The sequence below is a fragment of the Cupressus sempervirens genome, chromosome 3 (genome assembly GCF_028749045.1).
Source record: "Cupressus sempervirens isolate cs-2001-9-10 chromosome 3, ASM2874904v1, whole genome shotgun sequence".
Taxonomy (NCBI): Eukaryota; Viridiplantae; Streptophyta; class Pinopsida; order Cupressales; family Cupressaceae; genus Cupressus; species Cupressus sempervirens.
This window is the reverse complement of record NC_143120.1, coordinates 331316012-331327644: the sequence shown is the minus strand read 5'-3', so window position 1 is coordinate 331327644 and position 11633 is coordinate 331316012.

Below are 11633 nucleotides of genomic sequence, written 5' to 3'. Positions count from 1 at the left end.
AATAAAAACCAATCAAATCACCATCACTCTTATTAACTACTTTTGACAGTAGTAGTTATTACTCACCATACCACTTGGAAAAAATATGGTCACCGAGAAACTTGAAGGCCATTGTGCATTTGATTTACTAACTACTCGCTACTTCACTAATGTTGAGATGTTTAGTTTTATCGATGGTGAGGTAGCGAGGCATCAAAAAAACTTTATTCTAGTGATGCTTTCTGGCTACTTTTTACGGGGGCCCTTTTCCTGACTGATGGTACTAACAAGGTGTACATAACTAAAAATTCTATCGTAACACAAATCCCCAACCACCGTACCTTCATTTTACAGTCCCGTTTTCTAAAATTTTTGATGCTTGCTACTTCGCTAATCATAAAAAGTGCACATCTTTTTATAGCGAGATAATGATAACTATAGATTTATCCAAATCAAATGGTGAGGAACATGGGAGAAAGACTATCTTTGAAGGTGCGAAAAAAGGAATTTTTGCCAAAGTTCCTTTTTTTAAAAGGATTCCGTGCCCTAAAGTTTTAAAAAGAATGAGACATAGGGTTTTAACAAGTATTTTCAAAAGCTAACAAATCTAGATGACCAAAGACCAGAAACCCTATTCACCATTAATGGATACAATCTAAATTTTTATACATGGATAAAGGAAATTTTATCATGCAAAAAAATAGACCAATACCTACAATTCAATATCATAGTAACTGTTATTATTGTAGGAATTTTATATTAAGTACAAGTACAGGCATATAACTAACATGTGAAACTAAATTTAAAACATGTAATGAACATATGAACCTTTTTGTTAGTTAGTATTACCTAGTGAAGTGTTATTAAATGGTCATCTCTCTACTTGGGGGTCTCTAATAGGGTTCTGTGATCAACATTACTAATAGTAAAAATATCTTTTACTTTTGGTTTTCCTTGATGCTTCAACAAATTCACATTTTCTGCTATACTAAGATGTGAATATATAAAAATTGTTTTGTGCTTCTCATTGTGTTTGAATGTAGGAATTCAATTCTTTCTAAGTGTGTATGTCCACAATCATGTTCCAGAAACAATAGATGAAGCAATAGGATATGTGAATCCATCATCATCTATATTCAGTTGTGCAAGCTTTTTTTACCTCTTACACAATGTGCTAATCAATAATCTGATTTCTCATCACTCCCCTATGGTGTAACCAATGCAAAGACCTATTCTACCTAAAGAAAATATGATAGATGGTTATGGTCAAAAAAACTGTCCATCTCATCATTTATGATAGAGCACATGAGAGATAATGGAGTAAGATAATGTGGAGCCCATGTGTCCACCCAATCACTCAATTCAAAGTGATCCTAATCACACTAAAAACAACTAGGACAAAAGCGAGCTAGCTATCATGTCCAAATCATCCATTTACTACAATCAAAGTTGTAGAATGAATGGATCTTTGAAGAACCTCTAACTATAGCACAATCCAATCTATCACCTAAGGAGACCTCTTCAACCAACCAAAATAACCTACACACTACTAAATCAAGATCCCTCCTATAATAATACAAATATACATTAATCAACTATGGTATGAGCATCAAGAAGTTCTTTTGTTGAAATATTCATTTGTCCCTTCACTAGAGCTCTCTTCACACATGTCCCCACTCCATCATGCTCCCCATTCCCATGTCCAAACTCAAAAAATCTCCAAAAATGGGGTACAAACATCTTTTTATGTATTCTACACAACCAATAAAACATGCGAGAATTTTTGAATTGACTAGTGCAATTATCTAACCAAATGAGATGTCTATCCATAGCAATATCATGTTCTTGCAAGAAATCAAAATAATTCTTGAAATAATGTTAGAAAAACTCATGAGAGTGAGATCTATCATCTCTCATATAAAAGTGGTACCATATGAGAATTGTTTCATGCTTCTCATAGTCTTTGGATATGGAAATTCAATTCTTTCTAAGCATGTATGTCGACAACCATGTTCAAAAATAAATAAATGAACTAGTAGGATATGTGAATCCATAATCTTCTGTAATCAATTATGCAAGATTTTGTTTACCTCTTACACAATGTGCTAACCAATAATCTTATTTCTCATCATTCCCCTATGGTGCAACCAATGCAAAGACATGACATGGCTGAAGAAAATATGATAGATGGTTATGGTCAAGAAAACTATCCATCTTATCATTTCTAATAGAGGAAATGAGAGATAATGAAATAAGATAACGTGGATCCCATGTATCCACCCACTCACTTGATTCACAATGATCCCAATCACACTGAAAATAATTAGGACAAAAGAAAGCTAGCTATCATGTCCAAATATTCTATGTACTGCAACCATAGCTATAGAATGAATGATTTTTTGAAGAATCTCTAACTATAGCACAATCCAATCTATCACCTAAGGAGACCTCCTCAACCAACCAAAAGAACTTGCTCACTACTAAATCCAGAGTCCCCCCTATGATAATACAAATATACACCAATAAACTATGGTATGAGCATCAAGAGGTTCTTCTATTGAAATATTCATTTGGTCCTTCACTAGAGCTCTCTTTACGCATGCTCCCCTTTCCCATGTATAGACACAAAAAATCTCCAAATATGAGGTACAATCATCTTTACATTCATTCTACACAACCAAAAAATCATGTGAGCATTCTTGAATTGACATGTGTAATTATCTAACCAAATGAGATGTCTATCCATAGAAATATCATCTTCTCACAAGAACTCAAAATAATTCTTGAAAAAATGTTAGACAAACTCATGAGAGTGAGATCTATCATCTCTCATACAAAAGTGGTGCTCCCTAATTATCTTTTGGTTATCTTTCACACTATCAGTGACATGTCTATATGTTATGTGGAAAAAAATAGAAATCTAAATGGAGTTGTAATATTCAGATTATGTCTCATTTTGAGGTTGTAATGTAAAGTTCTCTAAAAATTCAACAACTAATATAATAGTGTCAATGGGGAAAGTGTTCTTACACATTTTAAATTGTTGATCCAACCACTGAGACCTATGAATATGCCTTGCATACTTGTAAAAAATATTTTCCTTGAAATAAAAAATAAAATCAGCCACACACATTTTTTTTGCAACCAACTCACATCTAGAGCCTTCACCTCCATTCTTCAATGTGTATTTCACCATTTCATAAACCTTCTTTGATACTAACATCTTTACAATATCTTCTTTGCACCCCTCATGGAAATTTGTCACAAGTTTTGATAAAATGCCACATTTCGATCACTTCTCATTTAGGAAATCATTACTATAAAGGAAACAACCATCATCTCTAGGATATAATAATTGATCTAGTAATGATCTTGATGATTTTGGAAGACAAGTCGAACCACAAATTTCTAACATTTCATTAGTATGCAAAGTAGAATGGATGGATCATAATACTTCATGGTGCATAGAAAAATCCAAATGATATTTGAAATAACCTGTATTTCAAATCTTAAGAGGCACACAATAAAATGACTTCATTGATTCAAAATCCCTTTGTGATATATACAACGTTGGATTAGTCTCACAAAATTGTTTGAACAACATTGTTTGACTTACATCCAAATAATCTTTTGGATGCAAGGTATGGTCTTTATTTCCAATTCTCAACATCAAAGTATGCTTTACATTTGGTGAAACTCCCGAGCTAGAGTGCCAAAATTGTACAATTTGTTCCTTTATACCCTTTGTTAGTTTCTTATCAGAATGTGGAAGTCTCCCACAATAAGCCCATGTATCATTTTGAAGAGGATCATCAAGTTTCTCTCTTCTTTCAAGTGCTTTACTAAAATTTGTATGACTTATGTTTAAGTAAACACAAGTTTGTCTAATAAATTTTACTTTTCTCAAATGGTGATTTACCAAGGAAGTTGTAATAACCATATGAGTAGTTGTCTTGTCCTTTTCTAAGCTCTTTTTTCCTATGGTATTGAGAGCACTGGAAAGATTTTTCACAATAATGAAATTTCTCTCCATTTTCTTGTTGACATGAATTTTCAATTTCGATAACATAGGTCCTAGATTTTGCATCCTTAAAAATTTCACAAAAAGTTGGCATTAATCCACCAATATCTTATTGCCAAAAAACTATTGATATAGTCTTGAAGCCCACAATCAAACTGTTCTATGTGACCACTTCCCTTTCAATGTGCTCAAATGGCCTAATCAATCTCTAATAACCACTTTAGTATTCTACCAAGTTTAGGGTAAGATGTTTTTCTCTCTTCATTACAAGGAACCTAATTTCAATTATAATAAGAAGATGTGTAAGGTTCATTTGCAACATTATCACTATCATTCTCAATTGTTATATTTTCTCTTTCAAGATCTACATTCTTCTCTTCAATTAATACATTGTCATTCACAAGATTAAGTTGATTCATATTATCAAATTCAACATCATCTTCACCAGACACAACTGTTATGGGCTCGACCTCATTGAAAATTAACATACCTTGCCTCTTTCTACAATGGTTTTTGCTATTTTTTTTCCTATATTCTTCAATTTATTCATTCATCACCTTCCTCTTTCATTTATAAATTTTCCTACTACTGCGCCCCATAGTGTCAACAATTTATGGACATCAAATCAATTGATTCAATTTTTTTTTGAAAGTTTGCACCCCAAATCTTGTTTGTTGCCTCCAAAACCCTCAAACCTCATGAAAAAGTGATTGGATATTCACATGTCTTAGGCAAGGGTACCATATTAATTTTTTAAAAAATTACTAGTAAAATATCAAGTATCTAAAAAAATATTGGGTATCCGATATATTGTATACTTGATATCTCCTTCCTAAATATATAAAGGAACCTTATGGAAAATGGAGGGTTAGGATTGAAAGTTGAGGAAGGGTCCTCATTATCCCCTCCATGATCCATGTGAAGTGTAAAGACAATATTGCAAATGGTGTATCTATTTGTGTGTTATAATATATTCATATTATACTTTGCTATATTATATTATGTTATTATATGTTATATTATATTTTAATATATTATATCATATTATATTATGTTATGGAAGGGTGCAATGTGGTGTTTGGGAGGGTGGGGATGGATACATTATGTTTTTTCTTCTCTCAGCCTGTTAGGTTCTGAAAAGTAGGATTCATTATGTTTTGTCTCTCTTTTCAATAATGTTGAAAAATTTAGTGTTTGACCAAGCCATTTATTTGTTCATTTAAGTATGCTATTTCTAACATGAAGCATATGTTTGTGACTATGCTTATTTTTATCTTTCATATGAGTAGATATGCTTTTATTAAAATAAATGTACATGTGGGTAAATTTGTTACAATTTTTCTTTCACTACATATAAATAGTTGTGCAATGTTATTTTCTTTTCCCTATCACATTCTGTGATTAGGCTACTAGGAACATGGTTATATGTAGTAAGTTATATGGCTGCACTAGATCCATCTGATCTATCTTGTTCTAGGAAGCTAGGCTTCTTAGGCTACAGTTAGGGCATTCTTCGTGTCAGGAAGAATCTCGGGGGAGCAAACACTCCATGGTTGGCAAGGTAAAAGTGCTTGGGCTTGTTGGAAATATGAGGTAGGAAAGGTTACTAAGAGGGAGGGGTGAATCAACAACCAGTAAAACTTTAACTTATTTCACCAATTAATCCTTCATATAATATTATGATCTAATTGCATGCATGAAAGAATGAAAGTAGTAAAACATTCATAACATTTTGACACAAGATATGGTGACCCATAAACCTTCCAAATAGAAAATAAAACTGGGGTCGGCATGATACCCACAAGCCTTAGTACTATAGTATAAAGTTTCCCTATTAAGGTTTATAAATAATCACTTCTGATGATCTACCTTATTAGGAGCAGTAAGGAATGCAAGGTCCATGTTGTGAAAGGATTTACAAAACAGACAATGAAGTATGCACTCGGTAAAGAGATTTATCAAAGATTGTTAAGTCCACCCTATTAAAGGATTTAATTGATACACTTATTAGGATGAACTAGTGGCTGATCTCTAATTTGCAACTCTGATTTTCTAGTTGAGATTCCTTTGAGATGTAAAGATTAGCTTGTGATGATAGATAAATATTTTCTCTCCCTTATACTTCTTATAGCCTTCTCAATTCACACTTGTTCTCTTCAAATTTTCTTCATACATATGTATTTGGATATGACACAATTTGTTACATAGAACCAATCCAAATCACAATTCATCAAATTTGGCTACAACATAGGTTTCCATCAAAACCACAAAGTCGGCCCAACTATTGACACTCAGGTTTAGAAGACAAACTTAGTGATGTTCTGATACCAGACAACCATTTTCAACACTTGACATCATCATGCACTTAGTAGATGTAGAAGCTTAGTTCATATTAATAACTTCCAAGTAGCTTGAACTTGGTTAGTACTTGTTTGACTTGGTGAACACTACAAAACTTGGCATATAAACTGAATAACTTGGTTGACACTCCATGGCTTGGTCAACACTAACACTATGAGCTCAGTATAAACTAAATCACTTGGTTGACACTCTTTGGCATAGTTAACACTAAATTCTCATCACTAATATTGCAATCTTGGTAGATGCTAGAGAGCATGGTTGACACTGTGCAACTTAGTTAATACTGTAAAGCATGGTTAGCACTATCACTGAACAACTTGATAGATACTACTCATCATGAATTGTATAAAGATCTTGGAACATAGTAGTAGTTGTAGAACTTGGTAACAAGTATATTACTTGGTAGTAACTAGAGCACTTGGTTAACACTACATACTAAAAGATAAGCTCAATAGTAGCTTAACCAATTCACTAAGTGTGAGTTACTAATAAACAAACTTTGACCTTAATGTCAATAATCTCCTTCTTTGGAATTAGTGACAAAATCACTTATCAATACAAAAATAAATGCTCAAAAAATCAAGTCCAAAACATTCTTTTATCTCCTTTCTATGTCTACAACTCGGTAACATACTCCATTTTTGAGAGTTTTCAAAACCGCTTTTGTAAAAGATATTTTCTAATTGTATTTACATGTATTTATATAATACTATGTTTCTCCCCCATACATATATATCATATTATACTTCTCCCTAATACTCTTGATATATACATTCATCTTACATTATACTTCTCCCCCTTTTTGACATAAATGTGAAAGGTGTATACTACATGTTAATGCTAAAATGTGACAAGAAGTTAGAATGTACCTTTAGAATCAATTCTATTTTCTTGTCCCATTTTCTTGTAACACCTTACTTGCATGTAATGTAATCTGCACTTATTCTAATAACTCCATCATGCAATCAACTATGGAGAAGATTTTGTCATGGATGAGTGTCTTGGCATGTGCAATGTGTTTTTGCAATGCATCCATATTTGGAAGAATCATGCCTTGGATGTCTACAAGTATGGCCCTATTCCTAGCTCTTTCCCTTAAAAATTTTTCTTGCAAATTTGTTAGATATCTAATCTTTGAATAGAGAGTAGAATTATAGCTTGGGTCAAGTAACAACTGGTGTGTACTTGCCTTCAATTCTTCATCTATCTTACATAATTTTTCCTTGATTCCTTGGGTGAAGATAGATGTATCACACAACTTACTAAATAGTGAAGTCACATTATTTGTAGATTTTTCCAATGAACTAAGAACAATAGACAATTCTACTTGGTTTATTGTAATTTTCTATGCCACTTGTTAAAATACTTTGTTTTCAAATTTTCTTTCTACTCTTATTAGAAACTTATCTTGTCCATTCAAATCTTCATTGAATATATGGAAAAAATTTGCTAAATGATTCAAAATAGGTTGTGTACTATCAACCTCTATACTTAGTGCATTCACAAATATGTCTTTTATATCTTCTAGTACTTGGGTTTCCTTCCTTTTCTGTTCTCTAAGCATTTGTTGCTTAGCTCTTTTTTGTAGTAATTTCTCTAGGATGTTCATCTTATTAGTATTGAGGGTAATGATATCCTAGTTTGGAATAATAATACCCTTATCTAAATCCATTTCCTCTTCTTCATCCTTAGCTTTTAAAGTAGTACAAACAATTTTCTTACGCTTGTATGATACTTCAGTACTCAGTTTAGACTGGTTCTCAACTGTCATTGTACTTGCTATTGAAACATTGGAATTGTAACAATTATAGAAGTTGAGGGGCTAGCAAAAAAAGTAGATATGGAACTGATAGTAGAAATACCTTGTTGCAGCATTGTCAAATTTGATGATGGAGGCACTTGCTACTTGGTAGATGAAGTGTTGATCACTTCAATCAATGTAGTACTTAGTTGAATAGGTGTAGAGATTGGTTGGGTGCTTGGTGTTGTAGTGGTTTACAACCAACTTGGTAGAATCTTTCTCAAATTTTGATGGCATTAAAGCTTTACTCAAAGAGTGAGGAAATGAGGCCATCACTACTGCTGTAATCTTTTCTAGGTCAGTTTCCTCAATATTCTAAATCTTAGGGAGACTTTCCTCTATAGCTTCTTGTTCTTCCTCCTTATCATCTAGATTTACATCTTCTATTTCCACATCTTCTTCATCATTATTATCATCATCTTCCTTGTCATCTTCATCATCTTTGTCACTAGCATGAACAAGAAAATCACTAGGTTGATATAGCTTGTAAATATTCTTCCATGTCAATGTAGCAACCTTCACAACATATTCAATGTCATTGAGAAGTATCATGCAAGTGTTCATTCGAGAGTGAACTTCTATTCATTCTTCTTCAAATATACCTTCACCTATTTTTCATTGTGACTTGGCATGAGTTGCTTCAAATAGGTTCAAATATGTCTTTTACAATCTTCTTTTCATGCTCCCATCTAGGCTTGATTTCTTGCATAAGCTACTTTGGAATTTTATAAGTAAGCTTATCTGGAGAATATGTCCATTTTCCCAATTTTTTCATAATGATGTCTTCAATTTTTCTTTTCTCATTTGCATTCCTTGATTCATATTTGAGGAATTTGAAACATGTCATGCTAGTTGCTTCTTCCAATTCCTTAAAATTTTCCTAAAAAATAGGTGGAGGCATTTTGCAAATAATTTGCTTTGCATCCTCCTCACCTAACTTCAATTTCTTCTTGGATTTTGGTTTCCTTCTTTGAATATAGTGATGGATGACTTAGTAGGTTTGGTTATGATAACATTGCCTTTCTTCCTTATACATTCTTCTTCCTCAAACTTGGTTGCTTTTTCTTCATCCTCTACATTATCTTCTTCTATATCATCACCTTTCCTTTTTGTTAGTAGGAGAGTAGAACTTGCTTGTTTCAGTTTTGCTATATTATTTCTTCCTTTGTTAACTACTTGAGGAAGCTTAGTTTCAAGTTCTATTCTCACCTTGGTTTCTTTGTAGGTTCTAGGATATGGTGCCTTAGGATCCATAGGCTCATTCCCCAGAGCCTCAATGATATCTTTTGTATCATCAATGTTAACCTCATATTCAAGAGGGTTAACACTTGCCACCCTCAATTTGATTGTCTGAATGTACACTCTATCATAGTCTACCATGAAACATATATCATCTTTGTAGTCCTCTACAAGTTTCTTTGGTATCCTATATCTATTATTCATCTTTTCTTTGAATGTATCAAAGTAGTTATACATTATACTGTAAAAAATTTCACCCATCTTTGCTATGTATTCATTAATCTATTATAGAACATGTACATCTTTTCTCTATACAATTGTGCCTTTAGAAGGGAATAAATTTTTTACAAAGAAAAATAAACAAGTTATGAATGAACCAAACTTACACAGATTGTTCTTGGAACCTCTAATGCTTTCCAAATTTTTATTGAATTGACATATTTTTTTCACCACCTTAAGGGCCAAATCTATTGCCTCGCATGACACACTATAGAGATGACTAGATCTGTAGATTTTGTGGGAAATCACATGAATTCTAAATTTCAATTCCATGTCTATGATTCTACTTATCTTCATTCCTCTGCCATTCCACTTGGCAAGAGTTTTCAACACCAGTTCAACCTGACCTAGGGCTTTGGTCACCTTGGCTTTGTTTAACATTGGAAGGATAGTGATTTGATGAATCATTTTCCTTGAGATCAATATGTGCTAATCCAACCATAACTTCTCATTGTGAACTCGGCTTAGTATGAATCTTATCCATTTTACCTAAAAATCCCTTGGCATATGAAAAATATGCATCAAGCCCTTTTCTTCCAAATGTCAATGTTTAAGGTTTAGAGCACCATTCATACTTAACTCATTCAATCCCTCATGTATTTCATGTGTTCTTAGCTCTTGAACTAATTCAATCCCTCATGCATTTCATGTGTTCCTAGCTCTTGAATAGAGCAATGGTAATATGAGCATATATCATGAATGAGTAATACTTGGGAAGGAATTTGTGATTGTGCACCTACTAGGTTGAGTGACTCAATAATTTTTTGACTAATTTTGAATGCTTAAAACTTGTATTTTTCTCCTCAAATCAACATTTCTAATCCTTTATTCCTTTGTTGTTGGAAGAAGCCATTCTTGGTCTAGTTTTGTAGGGTTTCAATAAACTTCAAGAATTCTTCCAACAACAAACACACAAATCACTTGGAAGCACAGAAATCGTTACTCACAAATAGCTCTAAAAAAATCAGGATAAAAAATGAATTCAAGTTTCTTCTTTTTAAAAAAATTTCACTTTTCAATTTCCATAAATGATTTGGTATGACCACTTTCTCGATGATAGACTATCTTCTACTTGGTTTTATCTTTTAATACTCAACAGACATTCATAGCTTGGTAGTCTCAACATAACTTGGTAGAGTCTTCAACAACTCAGTGTCCACACACAATACTTTAGTGTAACCTGACCTTGCTCAGTAGCATCTTGCAACCTGACCTAGCTCAATAAAGGTCTTTGAATTTTCACAATTTCTTGGTGATCCTTGTTCATCTTGAATATTGATATGGATCTTTTCTTCTAGCTAGATGGAATTGATGAGAGATGTCTGCTTCACAATCTTACTTCCAATTATTTCTGTGGGATTTTAAGTTGAGAAGCTTTTGTCACCCAATTGATGAGTGACATATACTTTATGAGTCAAGCTTTCATTCTCAAGAGACTTTGGTATCCATTTCTTCTTTATCTACTTTCTAATATTGTACACTTTGTCTTTCTTTTCATCTTTGATCCATCCTATGTTCATAAAATTCTTGGCAAGGTGTCCAAGTTCTATACAAATGAAACATCTTCTAGTGGTGTTGCTTTTCCTCATGTGATGTTTCACACAATTTGCTCCAATGTGCCCAAATTCTCCATAGTAATGGCATCTATACCATGTGTTGTAGTCCCATCCAAATATTTCTTTTACAATAATTTCTATTGGATTCAATTTCTTGGTTTTGCATTTAGAAGATTTGTGTCTTTGTTTCTTGCAATTGTGACCTTCAAACTTAGGTTTCTCCTTGCATTCACTTGCTCTCTGACCATGCTTATTGCAGCTATAAAAATTTCCATTGAATTTTTCTTTACTATTACTCCAATATTTGTTTGATGGATGACCTAACTTACCATAATGATTGTAAGTAGGCCTTTGATTCTTTTGAGCTCCTTGCTTGAATGATTTACCTTCTTCTATG